The 22,290-nt window shown below is 50.2% G+C and overlaps 1 protein-coding gene across 2 annotated transcripts in view; it reads right to left on the bottom strand.

Moving 5' to 3' along the window:
* The window catches only part of ZHX2 (zinc fingers and homeoboxes 2), a 161,044-nt gene that overhangs the window by 121,999 nt on the left and 16,755 nt on the right, over nucleotides 1-22,290 (bottom strand). Inside the window, exon 2 of one of the 2 annotated variants that reach the window (XM_029923154.1) lies at nucleotides 18,409-18,544. The exons of the other annotated variant lie outside the window; for it this stretch is intronic. The gene's annotated coding sequence lies outside the window, so the exon portion shown is untranslated. The remainder of the gene's footprint in view (nucleotides 1-18,408; nucleotides 18,545-22,290) is intronic. 2 annotated transcript variants of the gene reach the window in all.

Here is a 22,290-nt window from a genome sequence, read left to right as displayed (position 1 = left end):
CTTACTTAAAAAAACAACAACAACAACAATAAATGAAGAGCATGGGTGTAGATGCTCTCTGATGTCCCTTCTGGTTCTGACACTTGGCGGCTTTATGAAGGAGAGGAGAAGCCACCGTAAAGTAATGACTAGCAATTGTGAGGGTTGACAGAAAACAGCCTGTCCCAGACCGTGTTTGGTGGAATTCAAATTCTATGGGCTGTTGACAAGGGTGAGTCAGAAATGAGGGCTGTTCGTGCAGCAAATCATTATCCAGCACTTACCAGGCACTGCTCTGAACCCTTGGGAGTCGGTGCAGAGGGGACAGGTGACCTCCCTGCTCTCACAGAGCCCAGATCAGAGACGCAACCTAACACACTCCTCGCTAGGAGAGAACCAACGAACAGGCCAGTTTCCGCTGGTCATTATACCACGAAGAAAATGAAACCTGGTGATGACACAGTGTGGGACAAGGAGGCCTGCTTCTCTCAGTAGAATGGGCAGAGCTGGCCTCCCAGAGTCAAGTTTGACTTGAGCCTACATGATGAGCTGAGCTAGGCATTTAAAGAAAAGGAGGAAAAAGTATGAAAAAAAATATGGAGCTAAATGAAATTAAACAGAATTCTATATGGAAGAGTCTTGAGTGTTTGAATACATTAATTGGTTCATGCGTTCACTGTCCAGTGACACATTATTTTATTGAACCAGGCAGTGTTCTAGACACAAGGGATATGTACTGAATAAAACAGGCAACGTCCTGGTGTGTGGAGCACTGTTAGTGTGGAGGAGACAGACGATACAGAACTCAACAGATAAATATCAAATCAGGATATAAACGGACTGGGAGGGAGCCCCTGGGCGGCTCAGGCAGTTGAGCGTCCAACTCTTGGTTTCAGTTCAGGTCGAGATCTCATAGCCTTATGGGTTTGAGCCCTGTATTGGGCTCTGCACTGACAGTGTGGAGCCTGCTTGGGATCCTCTCTCCCCCTCTCTCTCTGCCCCTCCCTTACTGGTGCTATCTCTTTCTCAAAATAAAGAAACAAACTTAAGAAAAAATAAGAGAACTCTGAGAAATAGAGCAGGTTCGGGCATAGGTGTTGATGGCGGTGGTAATGGTAGTCTGGGAAAATATCTGGTGTAGGTGTCTGAACAGAGAATTAACAGGCAAGATGAAACAGTATACAGCATTTCCCGAACTAACATGGTGATGCGACCCTTTTGTCATAAAGCATCATGCAGGACTCCTGCTCCTTGGGACACACCTTGAGAAACACTGGCCCAGAGACAAGTAAAGCATGAAAGCGGCGTCTGCACACTCACAGGACTGAGGCTACCACATCAGGATGGACACTAGGAATCTCATGAAGGCAAAGTAAGACATTCTGTGTAGGAGTCTCCCCTCCAAATGCACATGAGAAAGCAGGAGAAGGGGGCCCCACTGGCTCCGTTAGTACAGCATGCGACTCTTCATCTTGGGATCATGGGGTTGTGAGTTCAATCCCCATGCTGGGTATGGAGCCTACTTAAAAGAAAAAAGGCAGTGGGTGTGACTGGGAAGTCTCTTCTGACTTCTAGTTGGTAACCTGAGCTGTCCTGCGCTTCCCCTCCATCTGGTGGGCAGCCCGCAGAAGGTAAGCCCATGATTAGACGGACGGCACTAGCACATGCTAGGTCCCCCCAGAGAGAATATAAGAGCAGCCATCCTTTTTCTAGGATGTTATGTTGCAAAGAACGTGTATTTATGTTTTAAAGTGTAACTGGGTGACAACGATCAACATCCACGTTTCCAGGGATCTTCACCCACGTCCCCCTTCAGTTCTGATTAAGGAATAAACGGTGCACCCCGGGACCAGAAACACGATGTGGGCCCTGAACAGGGCCTATCCTCACGCATAGTGCACACCCTGAGGAAAAGACCAATATTCTCTCCGGGAAGCCACGGGGAGTTTCAGTGCGAATACCCCCCCCCCCCCCCCCCCCCCCCCCCGTCCCTGCAAAGTCCTTTCCTGTCTAGAGAATGCCGTCTGGACTTTCTCACAGCTCCAATCGGAGGAGGCACATTATGTATTCAAGTCCTGCTGCCGCAAGCCTGCAGCATGCCGGCCTGCCTGGACTCCGGCAGAAAGGCCTCTCTGGGGAGCAGGCTCCGTGCGTGGGGAGCTGGGCTCGGGGCCTGCCAGAGGACCGCTCAGAAAGCCCTCAGAACGTGGCCCGCCTGGCAGGTGGCAATGCCGCTCACCTTCCTCCTTCCCTAGGCGGGAGGCGAACACAGACAGATGGGAGGTCTTCCCGCTGAAGCCGCCGCCTTTCCGGAGCCTCTGCTTCCCTGGGCTGCCTGCCTGAGCCCCCATGTGGTCCCTCTGCTTGGATAATCCCCCTGCCCCTCATCACCTTCTTGTCACCTGTCATCTTTTTCATCTCGGCTCAGTGTCACTTCCTCTGGGAAGCTATCTTGATCGGATCAGATACCACCATTTGGGGTTCTTAACAGCACATCATGCCTCTTTTGTGAGCACCTGCAGTGGCTTTGAGTCCCAGGTCCTGCCACTCACGGTCCCTTGAACAAATCCTGTCATCTCCCCAGGTCCAGTTACCGAAGGAAGACAGGTGATAAGATGCGCCATGCTCACTATGGTTCCCTCCCTGTCCCAGCTCTCTGAGATTTCCCTTCATAAGACAAGAGTCACGATCATGCAGCAGCTGGCCACGCAGAGGTCTTGACCTTGGGCTGTGACCTCAGAAAAATCCCCTTCTCTTCCCTTTACTTAGCACTGAAATGACAGAGTGAGCCACAATGTTGGTTTCCACACGTTTTAAGATACGAGGTCCCTTTTCAAATGATGCCGCTAATACCTAAAGCAGGTAACGGTGGAGCTGCTTTGTTTGAAAGGGGCCAAGGGTCTGGAAGCCCTTTGTCTCTCTCCTCTGAGGCACCTCCCTCACCTAGGGCTCCCGAGGCACTCCCTGGGACAGGCCTTCCAAATCTAACACCAGGGCAAGTTCCAATGTCCACCCACTCACTCCTCATGCCGACTGGTTGCCTGAATTCTGTGGGGTCCGCAGATCTTCCGTTGACAAGTGTCCAAAAGACACAAAGGTTTGTCTGCTCCTCTTTAAGCTTTCTTTCAATATGTCTGATTTCACAGGTAGCTCTGGGGCACGCATGAAATGGGGATTATAAAGGTAGGAGAGAAGCCAATCAGTAAGCCCACTTCCTAATCTTTGATATGGACCCAAAGGCCACAGCACTAGAACAAAGGACACAGGTGACCACTGTTAGCTCTGCCCATTCTCTCACAGAGGAGGCACTGACCCCTGTATGGGGTAGGGGTGGGGGGCTGCTGGCCCTCAACCCATCCCAGGCGCCTGAGTCCCATCATCCTCAGCGGAGCCCCCAAGACCCGACTGTGGAGGGCTGGACAGCAAATCAGGAGCCCTGGCCATTGGTCCCCAGGAGCCCCCAGCACGGCCACAGGCACAGCCGAGGGCTTCGGGTCCTTGCAGTAGCGGCCCACCCCTCCTCCAGAGTTCAGAATTTGCTGGAACATCTCTGATCACTATGAACGGCCGGGTGGCCTTCTACAGCCAGAGCTGCACACTCATTTGTTTCTCTATTTTCTCACACCTCCTCCATCTATCACCCTCGATGCGGTTGAGCAAAAAGATGTGCAGACATCGGTGGAGAAGGGGTGAGTGCCCCTGCTTCCTCTATGCCAGGGAGACACCAAAACCCACTGAGAAATCATCTGGGAGAAGACTTCCGGGATGGGCCTTTGTGGGCACCTGTCCGAAGTGTGGGTGCTGATTCGGAGGCCACAACAGCGGACCTTTTGGAGCCAGAGAGAAAGCTTACATATATTGAGGCAATTGATTATTATTATTATTTTTTAAAGGCTCTGAAACCTCCTCTAAAACCATCTTCTGTAGCTAAACATTCCCTTAGTTTCCCCCCAATACTTATTTGGCTTATAAAAATGCATTAAATCAGTAGTCACTCTGCTATCTCAAATGTGTCCACTCTCAGCCCCATGGTCTGGTGACAGTTCTCTTTATCGACAAGACAGCAGCTAAAAGTCCTGTAGGACCTGGGTTCTCCCCCTCCTCCCCACCGCCTGCCCCCTTGTCCTGTCGGGTCCTCTCCAACTTACACTGTGAATGCTCGGTGACAGACACAGCAAGCTGGAAGGGGAGGGAGGCGGTGCTATTTATAATTCGGCGGCGTTGGCCCTCAGAACACGGCCATTTTTTCCAGGCGGCCTGCCAGAGCCCACAGTCCCCAGGCTCCATATATGGGCCTCCCACAGGCCTCTGAGGGGACCGAGGCCGCCTGGCCAGTCAGGAAGGGAAGGCCCCATCTGCTCCTCGGTGGCCGTGGGGGCCACAGCCAGCCAGCGAGCCTGGCCTCCCCCCTGCCCCTGGGAGTGGTCACAGAGCGGGGAGAAAGGAGTAAGAAACCCTGAGGTCCCAGCCTGAAGGAGCTGGAGCGCAGCCGGCTTTCCCTCCAGGGCTTGAATAAGAATGGCGAGGAAAAATGTATTCTTGCTACGAAACATTAGGTCACTCCTTCTTTTTTGCCAAGTGGTTTTCAATTGTTTCCATCGAGATGTGACTGAGGTCCATGGCAGTCCTGCCAGCCCTGAGGGCTCCAAAAGCGGGATTCAGGGACACCCTTGGGTAGGCAGCAGGGAGGGGAAGCCCCGCGAGGGCGGGCAGGCCGCGGCAAGGGAGCAGCGCTTTGCCAAGAAGATAGTTTCTGCAGGCTCTCAGCTTTGATTAGCATATATTAAAGGCACAGAGAGAGAAAGGTGTCCGGCGTCTCGTGGGCATTTGGGCACCAATGCCCCCCTGCCCTCCAGAAGCCAAGCACTGAGGCAAGAGGAAGGGCCTGACAGGTATGTCTCATCTCTGTCCCTGTCAGGCCAGGCCAGGGTCACAAACGGGCGGGGGGCCCCACAGAGCAAGAGGCCTAGAAACCCTCCTCCGCATGCACGTGGGCGATTTTACTTCGATTTCTTGGACTGTTTCTCCAGCCTCCTCAAGAATGGTCTGCGGTGGACACAGCTGTGTCAAATCAAGTTCAAGTTCTTTCTCTAAATAGCCTTCTGTGGCCATCTGGATCTCTCTTCCTTAGGACAGAGGGCATCTGGTATTATTATGAATTGTTATTATTAATATCAGTAACAGCAGCCTGGTTTTATTGAGTGCTTACTATGCCACCCACTTAACATATAGCATCTCCTTTAATCTGCATAATACGCTCAAGAGAGGGGTGTTCTTTGTAGGTGAGGAAAACTGGCGTGCAGAAGGGTGAAGCAGCATGTCCACGCCTACCCTGTGGGTAGGTAGCGGACCCCACGTCTGTCCAGCTCCTCACTCCCCCGCACCTCTCTGCTCTAGGTACTGGTTCCTATCGCTCGCGCCTGCGTCGTCCTGGTTCTTTTTTAATCCTTGCAGATGTAGCACGCTTCCTAAACTATTGCTCCTTCTCCTCTCTCCTGAGCATCGAGGACAAACTAGACTCACAGAAAATCTTCACTCAGGAGGCAGTGCTTCGGCCAAGGGCACCTCTCACCTGCGAGCTCTTTTCAGCGTCGGAAGGATTCTGGATTCTCTTTGGGTGTCCCTCCCCGAATGGCCAGGACCCTCTATCTGTGGAGGTCCCAGCTGCCCCGTTACTTGCTTGCCTGTGACAAATATAGGGCTGGCACTTCAGCAGAGAGAAGGAGCAGCAGGAGTTGATCAATTCCTAAGCAACAAAGATCCTGTTTTCATGCAAACGTCCTCGGCATTAAAACAAAAACAAATTCTTCCCAGGGCGCGTCCTGGATGCCAAGTCTCGTTGCAAGACACATTTTTAAGCGGGATGTTGCGCCTGTGCGCGAGACTAACAGGGAATGGGAGAAGAGCTGGGTGCCAACTGCCAAGTGTTATGAGGCGGTGCAGGCCCTTAAGGTGGAATGGCAACAAGTGCCTTGAGTTCCGAGCAGGTAGGGACCACTGAGGGCTTCCTGCAGGAGGAGTTCTTCCGATTCAACTCAGGGGTCTCCTAAAAGACGGTGTTGGCCGGATCCGGCAGGACCTGGGTGCCCACCAACACCAGCACTGCTGGAACATCGCCAGGGCCACTGGGCTTGTCCAACAATTACAGAAACGTCCACAGGGCATCTGGCCTCCAGCTGGCTCCAGCAGTTTTGTCCTTTATGAACATGGAGGTTCAAAGGCAACACACGTTAACAGCTCAAGGGCAGGTCACACGATTCAGTTTTGGCAAATAACGAGCAATACCAGGATTGTGGCATTTTAGTGCTGCAAGCTCACCTGCTGCCACCCCCTCGCCGCTGATGCCTTGCCCAAGGCCCATGGTCCAGCCAAGGCTCCAGCTCGGGCCTCTTTTCTCCTGCTCTCTGAAACCCTCTGTGCAGCCTCCTTTTCTCACACACTGGAGGTATTCCCTGGCTCCAGCACGTGCCCAGAAGCACTACTGGGCTGGGTACAGGGAGACACAAAGAACACAGTACCCTGCCACAGTCTTTTGAAGCCAGCCTGAGAGCGATTCTCTCTCCCAACGTGTCTCTCCTCCCAGCGCCCACCACGGCCAGGGGGACGGAGCCAGCGAAGGTCTGGTGCTGGCCACAGTAAATGGGCAAGCCTGGCAGGAGAAAGGGCCCATACAGGGGCTTTGTGACAAGAATCAGCTAAGCAGAGTGGAAAGAGCATGGACTTTGTGTACTAAAGATGTGGGCTGGCACCCAGCACTGTCACCGTGTCAGGGGATTGAGAGGGCTCCCCATTATCCACGTTCTTTTTCTGCCAAGCATGCAGCTGGACTCCATTTCCCAGTCTTCCTTGCACTCAGATTGGTCATGTGACTGCATTCTGGCCAATGGATTGAAAGCGGAAGTGATGTGGGGCAATTCCAGGCCTGGCCCCGGAAAACCTCCCACCCATGGTTCTTTTTCCAGCAGCTGACCCTGGAGCACTCCCAGAACTGGAGATGGAGCCTCAGAGGGAACAAGCCTGGGTTCCCAATCACCACGGGGAAGACGACCTGCCAAACAACCACACTGAATCGTGTCCGCAGGAAATAAATTCCTAAAGTGTTATGCTATTAAAATTTGGGGATTACCACTGCTAGCCCAACCTAATACAGTCCCTTACTAGCCATGTGGCTTTGGATAAGTTTCTTAACCTCCTGAAGCTTCCATTTCCTCATCTGTAAAACGAGAATTTAAAACACCTTCCTGAGAATGACTGGACTAACATTTGTGAAGAGTCTACAATCAAGGCTACATTATGACTTTTGTGAGCCCTACACATTTTTGCCTTTATGGGTTCCTTCCTGCATTAAAATAATAATAATGATAATAGGAATAAAGAACAGAAAAAAATGGGTTTTTAACATTACATAGGTATAAAGATGAATACAACCCAGGTCAGATAAATCATGATGCTTATTATTGTTTCTTATTCTATATTTGATTTTTGATTCATTATTATATTCATTTTTCTCTTCTAATTTTAAGGGAAATTAAAAGCAAACATTTTCTGAGGCCCTCCAAGTATCATGAGCACCAGGCACTATGCCTACATGCCTAACAGAGAAGCTGACCCTGCTTACTAAGGTGCCTGGCCCATGACACATGCAATGTATCAAAACTATTATGGATTTTTGTAAAATTTGTTATTTTGAGAGACAGAGAGGGAAGTAGGGCAGAGGAAGAGGGAGAAAGAGGATCCCAAGCAGGCTCCGCACTGTTAGCAGAGAGCCCGATGGGGTGCTTAAACTCATAAACAGCGAGATCCTGACCTGAACCAAAATCAAGAGATGGTCGGTTACCTGACTTAGCCACCCAGATGCCCCCAAACTATTATGGGTTTAAAAAACAGGAAGGTGGAAGCATGAAATAGCAAGAAATGGTCATGAAGCCCCTTTCATATACTTCATTTCCTCCAACTCTCACATCCACTGTATGAGATGGTTTTCACTTATATTTTCCAATGAGAAAGGTGAGGCTCAAGGAGACTGAAGTTTATGCTCAAGAGGGGTAGGAGCCTTGTGCATGCCAGACCCCTGTCTTCATCACTTTTAATTCTCTCAACGCTCTGGTGAGATGGGGATTCTTTTTTTGATCCCCATTGTATGACTGCAAAGAAAGATACTGATGAAAGGACAAGAGGCTGAGCTGAGAACTGAAACTACTTCTGGGGCCAAATCGAATGCTCACTCCACCACCTCTCCTTTCCATCTCCCAGTAGCTCTGTCATGAGAATTGATACATGGCAGCGTCTCCAGAGGGTGTCAGACATCCCAGCACCTTCTTTCACAGAGCAGAGAAGAACCTGCATGAGGCTCAAAGCCAAACACACCATGCCAGATCAGACTCGTGCTTTCGCATTCTCCACCCAAATGTACTCCTTAGAAGGGCTAATTATAGTGACTTCTATTTTCTTGTAAATAATCACATCTGTCATAACTGATTTAACGGATCCAAGGCTCCAAGTTGGCAGTCTTGGAGGCCCGAGCCAATGTGTCAATTATGCCAAGAAGACTGTAAGCAAAAGTTGCATGAAATGGAAGAGAGGGAAAAAAAATTAGTCGCAGGCATATAGATGGGAGGGACCAATATGCGCTTTTTCACAACAGTAATATCAACACAAACTCCAAAACGTGGCCAATGGGTGTCAATCCGTAGCAACCGAATTTAGTAAAACAGACACAGCCAGCCAAATCCTAGGGAATAAAAACAATCTTTTTTAGTGGAGATTCAATCCTAGAAACTGGTTTCTCCAATGTCTTTCGAGTCTAAGTAAATACCCACAGGAATCTGCCATGGCTCTTTATGCTTGTCTTCAGGAGAAAAGATGAGCTGAAGGGCTCACATGATTCGGGAATATAGCTTTCCCCTTTTTGAAAGTTTGTGCTATGCCACTTCACTTTTCTGAGAGCTCTACATTAGTACCTGGTTTTGCTAACATAAAGAAATCCAAAGAGGACTGTCTCTGGAAAAAAAGGCAAAAAGTGAAAATAGTCTTCAGCATTAGTTTTGCAGCAATTGTTATAGAGATAGCTGCATCCCAAATGGGCAAGTGGCCGTAGCTGCACCCCAAGCAGGGACAGCAGCCACCCCCCCACAAGCTCCTTCCCCAGAACCAACACTTAGCATCTTGGCATCAACATTTGGAGCTTTGACCTGTGTCTCTGAGCATCTGTGCTTTATCTTGACTTATTTTGTGCATCATTTAGCAAGATGTGTCCTAAGCTATCAGAAAAGCCTAAGAGAGGTTGTTTCTGGGGCTTTGGAGTGCTGAAAAATTTGCCTAATTGCTTCTTCGCTTTATGCCATTTAGCTCACTCACAGCAGGTTTCATAGGAGCGCTCTACTCTAGGACAGTGGGGGAAATGTGCAGGCTTAGTGGCTATATTTGAGTGTGGCTGTTCAGCCAGCCAAGAGTGGTAGCTAGAACTTTCGATATGGACTTGAGCACAAGTCTCTCTCTACTCATCACTAGTGTGACTAAGCAAATCACTTAACCTTCCCTCAATGCATCACAGCTTCCTCATCTATAAAATGGTGACAACCTAGAACCCTCATGGGACTGACTGATAAAATGACTGAGTGTGACAGCCGGTTGGAAAGTGTAAGCATCACATAAATGCTCATGATCGTTATTAACAGATCAGCATATACTGAGGATTGTTTGCAATCCATGGGGATGGCTTTTTTCTCTCCCAGAATAACTCCAAGCAGAAACAGTCATGCTTTCAGTCACAGAGGGAAGGTGAGACTTCTTTCCTAGGGAGGTGTCTGAAAGTCATCTTGCCAATTAGGCTCTGAAAGTCCGTGTGTCTGAAGGGAAGCTTTGAGATAGGGTCATCTTTGAGGTAAGAATGTGGGAAAGTGAAAGATGGCTCAGATCTATACCCCAGTTGCCCACAGGAAATGGACATGTGCTTTTGGTGACCCAAATCCTGCAGCTGGTGTAACCTTTGGACCTGGTCCATCAGTGTGAGCAGAGGGGTTAAGAGCAGACTCTGAACTCAGACTTCCTGAACTCTAAGTACCGCTCAGCTCTTTACTTATGGTGAGATGTCGGGCGAATTATCTGTCTATGCTTCAGTTCCTCATCTAGACCATGAGGGTAACAACAATACCTACCGTTAAGGTGTTAGTGAGAAATGTATGCATAAATACCCGTCCAAAGCTCACAGGAGGACCAGGTACACAGGAGGCAATTAGCCCCTGGCTGCAATGGCCGTATTACAGTCACTGGCCTTTCTCTTATCCGTGTTTTTAACATGAATGTTTAACAGCTTTTCCACACCAACCCCCTTACTAGGAAGGAAATGCTATAGTCCACATAGAAGATCTGGCAGCAAAACCCAGTGTTAAGAACTCCATGATCTATATCTATCTGAGTCTGCAAGAGAGGCCCAGGGTCACCTACTACAAGGGAAGTTCATTTCCAGGGCAGATGTGTAGGGGAAAAGGCTCTGGACTGAGAATCAGAAGGACCCAAGTCCTAGGCCAGAGCCATTTTGCCCACCTGTGTCCTTGAGCAAGTCACTCCTTCTCTCTGGGTATTAATTTTCTCAGTTGTAAAATACAGAGGACTCTTGGCTGTGAATCTCAGTTTATTCATCTGTGAAAAAGGATAATAGGAATAACTATCCTATAACACCACATCATGTAGTGCGAACCAAACCATGCATCCCACGTGAAGATGGACGAGAGTCCTGAGCAAGGCCCACAAGGCTCTGGGCCATCCAGTTCCTGGGTCTCCTGGCCCACGGCCCTCCTTTCACTTCTGTTACACACACTGGCCTCCTGGCTTTTGTCCCACTCCCCAAGCACACTGCTGCCACAGGGCCTTTGCCCCAGCTTTGCTCCTCTGCCTGGAATGCATTTCCATAAACAGTCTCATTTACTTCTACCCCATGTTCAAATATTGGATGATTACTACTATTGCTTTCTCACACAGCACATGATTTCCTTGCTTAGGATGATGACCCTTCATTGTCTGTCTCCTCCCAGGCCAAAGACGTATGCTCCATGAGGGCAAGATTCTCTTTCGATTCTGTTCTCCCAAAGCCTAGAAGGCTCCCTGGCACATACAGGTAATCAGTAACTATTTGATGATTCACTGAATGAATGAATGAAGAGCACTTTGTATAGCAAGAAGGTGTTTACTGAATTTGGGGCTGCCTTCCTAAAAGTGAAGGGAGATTCTTACTCCTCCCCTGCCTTCCCTCCATGAGGAAGGATCCTTACTCAGTCACCCTGCACCTGTTTCCATCTCCCTCGCCCACATGCACCTGGAAGTGGAGTAAAGCGCCTGGTTGGCAGATGAGTCACGGGTCCATTTCTTGACTCAATGAAGTTAACCTGCAAACATCACAGATGCAAGTTCTTTGCCTGTTGTGACTCCGCCATCAGAGAGCAGCAATGGCTCTAAGTGAGTGAGTTTGCTCTGCAGGCGCACAGTCCCCTCCTTGCTTGGGGTCATTATGGTGTGCAGTGCAGGACAGGGCGTTAGAAAGACCTTCTGGCCAGCAGATGTACGTGAGCCATGCTCGCTAGCCTGGCTCTGTAAGGAACAAAGTAGACCGTAAAAAATGTTGACTTATTTTTGAGACAGAAAGACAGAGCCCTAGCGGGGGAGGGGCAGAGAGAGACGGAGACACAGAATCCCAAGCAGGCTCCAGGCTCTTAGCTAGCTGTCAGCACAGTGCCTGACTTAGGGCTCAAACCCACGAACCATGAGATCATGACCTGAGCCGAAGTTGGTCACTCAACTGACTGAGCCACTAAGGCACCCCCAAGGTGGATATATTGATCTCTACCTCTGTGACTCTTGGGTCTTTTATTTTTTTTAAGTTTATTTAATCAAGAGTCAGATGCTTAGCTGGCTGAGCCATTGAGGTGCCCCTCTTGTGTCTCTCTTGATGGGTCTTGAACCTGGTCAAGCAACAGCACTGTGCCATTTACTGGCCCCTAAAACTGACTAAATATTCCAAATTTTAATAAGTGAAGCCTTATGTGCCCTGTTTCCAGACTGTCTTCAATCCTAGTCACTCTTCTTCCGCACAGTGGTCTGAGGATGTCCCACTTTGCACACAATACTGCAAACCACTGAGCACAATTCTGTAAGGAAGCTCGTGACCCAGGAGAGAGGTGCTGTTAGCGGCTCCCTCTGGACACACTCTGTTGCCAATGCTGCTAAAAAATCTCTCTTCACGCTGCTGGTCCTCCCTGTACCACAGCCCATAGAGCTTTTCCCACCCAGAATCTGTGTGCCTCAGCGTTCTGTCCCCTGTTCCTGTGGGACCTGGTGCTGTAAGTCACTAGATTCAGCTCATTCTCCTTGAGATCCTCTAAACGGCTGTGTCTACCATCCAACAAACTCACTACTGCTCCCAGCTTTGTGCTCTTTCAAACACCGTGAAATGCAAGTAACCACTGGCTGAAGGTCTGCAAGGTCTCAGGCATGGCCCTATGCATTCACCTTGCCTTGTCCCTCTAACAAACCAATTAGGCAGGTGTCACTATCCCCCATTTTACAGGCGAGGAAACTGAGGTGTTCAGAAGTGAAGCATCTTCATGTATGACTGTAGCTTGGAAGAAGCAGTGTGAGTTCCAAAGGCAACGCGCTGGATGGCTTGTAGGGCTAGCACTGAGGTCAGAATAGATGAGCCCAGAGAGCCAGGCTCACCACCAGGAACCTCAGTCCGGACAATTTTACTCAGATCTGTCGATACACTTTGGCGCTGCCATTTAACCTGCAAACTTATCCAATGGCACCATCCAACATTTCTCCATCATGTTCCCAAAGAACTCATGAGTGGCTTTCTCAAATGCCTTGATGAAAACCAGAGATGCCTGACTTGGGGCATTTTCCTTGTCTACCAGCTCAAAAGCCATTTTCGAAAAAATAAAGCAAATCCAGTTCACTGTGATCTTGGTGAGCCCATGCTCGACTCTACTGACCCCTGTTCTTCCCTCTCACAGCCCTGGCCAAACACTCCAGGGAGCCTGGAGATTTAAGGAAGGTGAGCCCATCACTAGCTGCCTCCAGGGCTTGGGGAGACCTGTAGCGGGCCACTGAATGCCTTCTCCAGCATGCCGGTGGCAGGGAGGGGAGATGGCATTAGGATCAGGAAGCAAAATGGTTCATTCGGCAAGCAAAGATCTGTCCAAACCACTTGCCCATTGTAATTCTGGAGCACAAGGCTGCTCTCCGCTCAAACAGCAGCCTGGAATGCCTTCCTGAAGCGTTCAGGAAATAGTGACGGCAAGTTGTCTAGGAATCCAGAAATGAACAGCCTGCATTTATTAAACTTTTACTATCTGCCAAGCATTGCACAAAGTGCTAGCTTTACATGATCTTGTAAAATGCTTTATCTTTTTTAAGTTTACTTATTTATTTTGGGGGAGAGAGAGAAAGTGAGCAGGGGAGAGGCAGGGAGAGAGAGAGAGAGAGAGAGAGAAAGAGAGAGAGAGAGAGAGAGAGAATCCCAAGCAGGCTTCATGCTCTCAGCACAGAGCCCAACACGGGGCTCAATCTCATGATACTGAGATCATGACCAGAGCAGAAATCAAGAGTTGGATGCTTAATCGACTGAGCCACCCAGGTGCCCTTCATAAAGTGCCTTAAAACTATTTTTAGCAGAGAAATACATGCTCATAATTAAGAAATGAAATACTACAGAGGCTTATAATGAAAACCACCAGCTTATGATGAAAACTAACCCCCTCCAACACACTCCCCACAGGCTAACTCTTTCTGTTTCTAGTTCTTTTGGCAGCCACTTCTCGAAGTATAGGATTTCCTCTAATCTGCACAAATGTTGGATTATGTAGACAGAGTGATTACCTCTCTTTACAGATGATGAAATGGTGGCATATTGTAGCCTCGGGTCACACAGCTGGAAAAGCGTGGAGTCACGATTCAGATTCAGGTCTGCCTCACTCGGGGTCCGGCTTTTTTTTTTAATGTTTATTTATTTTTGAGAGCGAGCGAGCAGTGGAGGAGCAGAGAGAGAGGGAGACACAGAATCCAAAGCAGGCTCCAGGCTCTGAGCTGTCAGCACAGAGCCCGACGGGGAACTTGAACTCACAAACTGTGAGATCATGACCTGAGCCGAAGTCAGATGCTTAACTGACTGAGCCACCCAGGTGCCCCTCGGTCCTGCTCTTAAACTTCACACCCCGCAGCCAACCTGCCTGGAGCTTACCTAGTAAAGGATGTGGCTCAGGTCACATCAGGCACATAGGCCCCCGACGGCTTGTGAGGTTGCCTGTTGTCTAAAATCACTCACTACGGCAGACATAACTAAGTAGCACCATGGGATCACGCATAAATGAGCTCTCTTTGCCCTGGGAGATTTGCTTTCAGCTCTTCTTTCTAGTTTCTTTGGGTTCTGCCTCCTCCAGCCACGTCAGCCATCTCTGCACTTTCTGTTGCAATAGGACTGCCAACAGGACTTCAGAAGGCAGGTCTCCGAGGCCCTAATGTCCCTCTCACAGCTTCCTCAAGCTCGTCCTGGAAGGTGGCACAAAGGGCATTTGCCATCATCTCTGTCAGGATGTTCCAAAAAAATGACCAGTTCTTTCCAGATTCAGGTTTTATAAAGAAAGGATTTCCCTTTATTTTGTGGCTGTAGCTAGGGCTTGAGAAAATGTGTGTGTGGCGTCCAAAATGTAACATCGACAACATTTGTGAATAACATAGCTGCTGCTGGTGGGGGCACCTGGGTAGCTCTGTCCGTTGAGCGTCCAACTAACTCTTGGTGTCCGATCAGGTGATGATGCCAGGGCTGTGGGATCAAGCCCGCTGGGTTCCCTTCTCTCTCTCTCCCTCTGCCCCTCTCCCCTGCTCGCCCTGTGCTCTCTCCCTCTCTCTCTCTCTCAAAAATAAAATAATTAAAAAATAATATAGCTGTTGGTTAGGAGCTCCAAAGCAGACTAGTCGTGTTCAAATCTTAGGAAGTGCCCTCACCAGCTTCCATACCCTGGCTAACAGATTCTTCAGCTGTCAGCGTGGAAGGGTGTGCTGAGGATTACGGGTTAGGAATGATGAACTGTGTGGGTTAACACGTGAGCTTTGAACTCTGCTGACCGGGGCCAGTGCTACTTCTATTTATCAGAAACCTACTCTCGCACCCTGAAGTTTACCTGAGGTGCCCTGTGGTCCTCATGTCTAAAACGAGTCGGGGCAGAAATGCTTATTAATCTTTTTAAAGTATTTAAAGGTATAAGTAGTAACCCCGTTTAACAGATAAGTAAGAAAGCTGAAAAAAGGGTTAAGTGAGCTGTCCAAGGTGACAGGATGGTTCACAGTCATTAAGACCCTTTTGAACTCTCTTGCTAACAAGGCTGGGTGACTTTGGACAAGGCACTGTACCTCTCTGAGCCTCCCTTGTAAAATAAGAGGACCTTAGACAGGCAGTAACACCGCAGTTCAGAGAAGGGATCCTGAGTCAGGCTCTGGACTTCAGTTAGCGGTCTTCCACTTATCACCTGGGTGACTCTGGGCAAATTACTTCATTTCCTGGTGCCTCAGTTTCCTCATCTGCAAAATGGAGCTAATACTAGACCCCACCCTAGAAGGTAGTTATGGGAATTGGATGATTAACCTGTGTTAACATCTTCAGACAAGGCCTGGCACGTGAAAGCCCAACACTATCGATTACTCCGGAACCTTGCATGGTCAGCCTGAAGCCCTGTGTGTCTGTACCATGACCCCTACCTTGACTGTGGGGTGCCTGCTGGGCAGGTGTCGGCTGGAGGTTTCCAGGGTGGGTGGCCTCAGCCAGGAGTGTTAAACTCTCTATCTAAATCCAAAGGCCACCTGCACGTGCCTAACATTTCAATCTGAATGGAAAACCCTATTTTTCTATTTCCACCTACAACATCAACGATGGTGTTTTGCTTTCCTTCCCATACAGCCTGGAAATCCTGAATAAATGTCAAAAAGAATTCACAGAGTCAACAAATATGCATGAGTATTAAAACTCTTAGGAATGAACCATTTCCTACATTACCAGAAGCTTAACGGGATGAGATTTTCAATTTCATTACTCAATAAATATGCCCATTTAGGGCCCAGGTGCAATGGCTACAATTTGTAGCTAATAAGTCAGCTGGAAAATGTCTAGCCCACCTAGGAGCCCATGTTGCCTCATACTTTAGGGCCCAACCACAGCGACAGTAATAGCATTAGAAGCAACGACTCCCACTCACCAGCCGCACAGATCAGATGGTCAAAGGCCAGCAAGGTCCCACCCCAACTTCGAGATGCAGAGAAAATGAATCTTTCTGTGCTTCAGCTTTCCTATCTGCCAAATGGGACAATTAGGAATACCCCATAAATGCAGCTTAAATGATTTAGAACAGTGGCCATAGTAGGCGCACAGTCAAGGTTGGTTCTTACTCCTTATCATCACATAAGACAACCCCTCTCCAGTTCCAGGGCCCACCCCTCCTCTTGCTCTTTTGGGCTCTTCAGCTGTTGCTAGCCCAGGGCTCCCCCATTCACCTGTGAACGGTCCATCCACTAACTCCCTCACTACTCCACCTTCTGTCCAGGCCCTTACTCTGATACCTGTATGTACCATGTTCTAGGCAGTTTTCATGAATTTCTCTAATGCTTCCAACACTCTTGTGAGGAAAGCTTTATTGTGCCCATTTCTAAGGACTGGAAAACAGAGGCTTAAAATCCAGCCCCAGCCCCACAATTAGGAAGCTTTCACACCCAGGCCTAGTTTAACAACAAGTGAAAAGGACACATGCATCCACGGCTTCCCCAAGGCATACAGAGAAGATGTGATGACAATCTTGTAAGACGACTCCTCCGATAGGAATAAGAATCGTGACCCTGACAGCAGCCAAGGGCACCTGGATTGGAGTGTTAGTCAGGGATGGCTTCCCGGAGGAGAAGATATTAACCTGACTTCTTTGTTCTGGGAACAAAGAAGAGGGGCTAGCATGTATAGAGGTCCCGAGGGAGAAGAGAAAGAGAAGACGCTTCTCCAAGAGCTGCAAGGAGTTCAAAACTACCGGAACAGAGCGCTCCAGGGGTAAGGAATAATGAGAGGGGGCAGCATCCTGCCCGCAGGGGTGCCCTGAGTGCTGAGCTGAGGAGCTGGGCCTTTCTCATGGTGGTGTTGGCAGGGGTGAGGCTTACACACACAGCGCTCGGGCCACCTGTCTGTGACCAACAGCCCCTCCGGGACAGAATGTCTATTTCAAACCTTCAAACCCAGCCCGCAGCTCTGTATACAACAGGTGCTCAAAAAATGAGACTGACAACTGAAAGAAAATTAGTGATATCTGAGAAGTGCTCCTTTGGGTCTGAGCAGATGCTGCCCGTGCCCCACCGCACTCCATGCCCCCTTCTGTGCACTTGAGCCTCAGGGAATTCTAACTGCCGTAGCCTGTGTTTCCTTGCTTGGGGGCTCTATGGTTTCCGGGCCGCTCTGCTTCCTGAGTGACAGGCCTCAAGGCAGGGCGAGGACAGCCCCTTACGGGGCAGCCCAGAGCAGTGCCTGCGGGCCCTGGGGAGTCCCATGCCTGTTGCACCCCTCAGGTGGGCCGTGTGGTCTCTGCTGGCCCAGAAGCTCCCCCGTGAGCTGTGGGCCCCAGGTGCCCACCGTGGGAACTTGCTGGCAGGTGCTCTGTGTCCCCCCCCACCCTTTCCTAGGCTCCCTTCTGGCTCTCTACACTTCTCAAATAAACCCTCCTCACTTACATCTTTGTCTCGGGGTCTCCTTCTGAGGAACCCAAACGAAGACAGTCTGATTCTTGGCTTCACAGACTGAAAGAGCTTTGCGGGTAAAACTCTTCAGGGGCAGGAGATGGAGGGTCTACGGCGGGTTAGCGGTGGGCACAGTGTGCATCCTCCCTGCAGGCCGAGGGCACCTAGCAGCGGTCGTGCCCACAGGAGGACCCAGGTCCTGTGTTCTAATCTCGGCTCTGGATCACAGCATCTACTGGAAAGAACACGGGCCTCCGAGGAAGGTGTTTGGATTTGGGTTTGGGTCCCGATGGCGCCACATTTAGGCAGGTGGCTCCTCCTGGAAGTTAGGTGGCCTCCCACGACCCCAGCTGGCTAGGCAGCTGTGATGTTACCCAAGTGTCAGAACTAAGTAAAACACCCGCTCAGAGAAACGAGGCTCCTTCCCGTGCCTTTTTAGGAGCTCCGTGTTCTGTGCTCGCTGCTTTCCGCACACCACCAGTCTAGCAATGATCTCATCCTATGAGCAACCACGAGCTTCTTAGGAGCCTGGGGGCGCCTAGAAGATGGGGGTTCAGTTTTGCTCAGCTTGGCACCCCGAGGGAGTAGTACCACCGCACCTGGCACATAGCAAGCACTGGGTGAGAGTTTGTTGAGTGAATGAACAATAACAGTGAAAGAACAAAGAACACTTACTAGCAATGACGGGTTCTCTGGCGCGACTGCACACTTGCGGGACCTCGGTGCTGAGTTCTCCTGCGCGCTGGGCGTTATTCTCGGGACCCACAGCTGTGGTCAAGGCCGCCACACTCCTTCCTCACGTGGGGCTTACCTGCCAGAGGGACAGAGCAAACTGTTCCTTTGCCCACACGGACCAGAAGACCAAGCCAGAAGTTTTAGAAGAATCTCTCCCAAGATTCTGATGGATTCCATGGGGTGGGGCCCGGTGGGGGGATGTTTAAGCCTTGTCAGGTGGTTAGAATGTGCCACTGGGCTGAGCACTGGTAGGATCATGAGGGAAAAAGAAGATCACAGGAGATAGGGAAGAAGAGGGTTGGTTGTGAGGGAAACAGGACAGGGAATGTGGTTTGGCCACATGGTTAACAGCGGAGGGGGAGGGGGAGGGAGCAAGGACACATGGGGAGGCACCTGGGGCAAGGTGCTGGGGCGGCTGATGGAAGAGGACCACGAATGTTCTCCACCCCCACAACAGGCCCAGCACAGTCCCTGCCACACACCGCCGCCTGACCCCCAATGTCAGCAGCGCTGACTACAGAAATCCTGGTCCAGGGGGCCAGGTGGCAGAGACCTCTCCAGGGAAGGCTTCCCCGTGGAGGGGACGGTAGAGCTGGAAAGTGAGTTCTGGCACCAAGTCTCTGGAGGAAGCGACGAGAAGCACTGAATATGAGGTGGGCCCAGAGCCACCATCGCAGCCTCGAATAGAAAGACGCCAGATGGTTAAACCACCGAGTCTGGCTCACACCACCTACTAACCTAAGAGCCCTCGCACCTCTGCTCCTGGCGTCATCCTGGGGTTGTTTGCTGGGGTGGGGTGGGGGCAGGGAGAGGGAAATCCCGCTGCTTTTGCTTGGTCACTTTCACTTTTAAGTCCCCACCTTCTTTCCAGACTCCAAATGTAACTCCACAGGGGGAAGGAGAGGGTGTGAATCCAGGGTGCAAATCCAGGCTGGCCACTCTGGAGTCCCCAAGGTCACCTGCAGGCCCTCTCCTCCTCTTCTCCCAAGGCATCTCCTGCTGCCAACCCCTGGTGTCTAAAAGCTCTAACTGCTGGGGGTGGGGAAGGGAGTCTTCTTTGTAGACATCCTGCCACCTCCCCGGCCCTGGGAGAAGTGACTTCCCAAGAGAAACAGGGATTCACAGAGCTGTAAATAAACACGGCATTCCAGAGGGGGGGGGGAGGCAAGCCTGGCCAGCTTTGTCCCCCTCACAGAGATGGCCCATTAACTTTTCCAGCCAGGCTCTGGACCTGAGAATCTGCCAGCCCTCTCTCCGCCACCCCCCTGCACACCCCCCAGCCACCCCTTCTGGGTGCTCCCCTGTAAATCAGTTGCAGACCCAGTGCCTTAGGAGTTTGGACTGTCGGCAGCTGCGCAGAGCAGGCTGCTTGCTCAACACCACGTGGGCTTTCCAAGGAAACGTCACCATAGTTCCACGGGCAATTTCGGTGGAAAGTCGAGTTCTTTTGTACCAGGCTTCCAGAAAGGTCTGAGTGAACAGGGCGCTCAGAGGCAGCCAGGGCGGCAGCGGGCCCCTGACAGGCAGCCCTACCTACAGAAGTCCTGCCAACCCGGTGCACGGAGAAGACAAGTGGCTCAGAGGCTGTAGGGTCACCCCTACTTTACAAGCAGGGAAACTGAGGCTGGAGAGGGAGTGAATGACTTTCTCAAAGGCTGGCAGTGGGTGGCTGAGCTGGGCGTCTCCAGGCCTCTTGATACCCATCTGTGCATGGAATTTCTTTCAGGCCACATACTTATTCCAGAACAGTGGGGAAGTTCCATGTGGACTCGTCCCAACGGAAAGACAGTGCGTTTCCAGAACTGGCAGCCATCTTCCTCCGAATGTGCATTGGTTGGGGCGGGGGGCGAGAGGGAGGGATACTGCCAAACATCTCTGCTTCCTTAGTGTCTAGATTTCTCTTCTCAAATGAAAACATTCCCCCTTGTGTTTCCAGAGTCCCGGAATAGAAGCTCCACGTCAAAATCCTGGTCATGAGGAAAGATGTCAAGTCCTAACTTATGAAACTCATTTCACAAAAAGGGGCATTATGGGAAACTTGCAGGAATATGTTTACTTAAATAATTATTTTATTAAAAACTACACTTTGCCCAAATTTGCCCAATATACCCTGAGAATTGTATTATAGGCACCCACAACGAAGTAGGTAATTAGCAATAAATAGGCCCACTCTGCAAACCTAGAATTAGGAATTTTCTCATGGGTTGTTATTTTAACCAACCATACACAAACATAGCCTTTTCATTCATGAAAAGCCTTGATTCATAGAGCTGAGTATCTACAGCTTGCAACTTAGAATACAAACTATTAGCCTCAGTGTATATTTTCTGCTACTAATGTTGTATATGACACCAATGGCCTGTCAGATAAAAGGCTCACAAATATTAAACTTTTCGGCTGTACTGTGTTTCAGCTGTGTGTGTGTGTACGTGTGTGTGCACCTGTGTGTGTGCATGTGTACCTGTGTGTACGTGTGTGCATGTGCACCTGTCTATACCAGATATAACTTCCATTTGCAGGTTTCTGTTTTGTTTTTACAAGTCTTTCAGGCAAGTCTCTCAAATGGTTTTCACGGGGGGCGGAGGGGGAACCTGTGTTCTTTGTTCTTGTATTTCTGCGGTTTCATATGATTTCCATCCTCTCTCCCTCCCACCCTGCCTCTCCGCTCCCCACTGCTTTCTCCTCCCACGGGAAAAGCCTTGGCACGTAAGTGACCACTAGCTATGCTCAGGACTAATGCAAGCCCTTGCTGTTAACCTGCATTTAGGGTTGCTGGTAGCACATGGTGCAAAGATGTTTCATTAGTTGCCAGAACAAATGACCCGCGTGCCAAATCTCCAACAGCTTGTGTCCCGGATAAGGGTCACGGTGGGTTCACTGGTGCTGCCTGCCTCAGAAATTCCACAAATATTTACTGAGCAACTACTCTGCACAAGGGGTGGCCACGACAGCTTGGGGCTCCACCGTGCTGTCCAGGACATGGTTCCTCCCCCTCCCAGAAGGGGTTGGAGGCCTGGCACCCGCTTCCTCGGAGGGGCGCCTGGCAGAGCGGAAAGGCTGGGGGCGACCACCCCCTCCGGCCACAGCTACCACGTGAGCCCAGGACAGGAGGCGAGGGCCCCACGGGACGGAGCCGGGATGAAAGAGATATCACAGTGACTGGCGTCCTCTGTCATCAAAGGCATCCGAACTTTAGCACAGATGGACACTAGCTATACCAGATGAGCTACAAGAGTCAAAGGCATTTTGTTTTCCTCATAAGTAAATCCAAATGCCTGTCATTCATGCAAAGCAAAGGCGGAGGGTTAGTGGGCGGCAGAGGAGAGGTCTGCTCCGAGTCTCAGGATGAGGGAGGCTGCCCACACCTCTGGGTCCAGCCCCATCACCTGGCTGACTTCTCACAGTCAGGAAGATTGAGCCCTGCCGGCTCCCTCCTCCGATTACCAGGATCACCAAAACCAAGTCCTCCCCTATGCAGAGATAACTGAGTCACACCATGACTTTCTGGGAACCAAATTACACCATTTAAACCCTGAGTGAAAAAAACGTGATGTTCACCAAAACCAAAACTATTTCATAGCCATACTTCCCCACATACCCCATGTATATACCGCCCCTACCTCCACCTCCCCCACCCTGAAAGCCTTTGTTAGAGAATTTCGCATAAAATTCTAGTATCGAAAAACAAGCAAGAAAATCACTCACACACACACACACACACACACACACACACACGAAGCACAAGCAAAAAGCACAGGGTTGGAGCCCAGTTTCCATGGCTGATAATTTGACGTTGTACGTGTCCTTTACCTTCTCCATGAT

The sequence above is a fragment of the Suricata suricatta genome, chromosome 15 (genome assembly GCF_006229205.1).
Source record: "Suricata suricatta isolate VVHF042 chromosome 15, meerkat_22Aug2017_6uvM2_HiC, whole genome shotgun sequence".
Taxonomy (NCBI): Eukaryota; Metazoa; Chordata; class Mammalia; order Carnivora; family Herpestidae; genus Suricata; species Suricata suricatta.
This window is presented reverse-complemented; position numbering and strand designations above follow the sequence as displayed.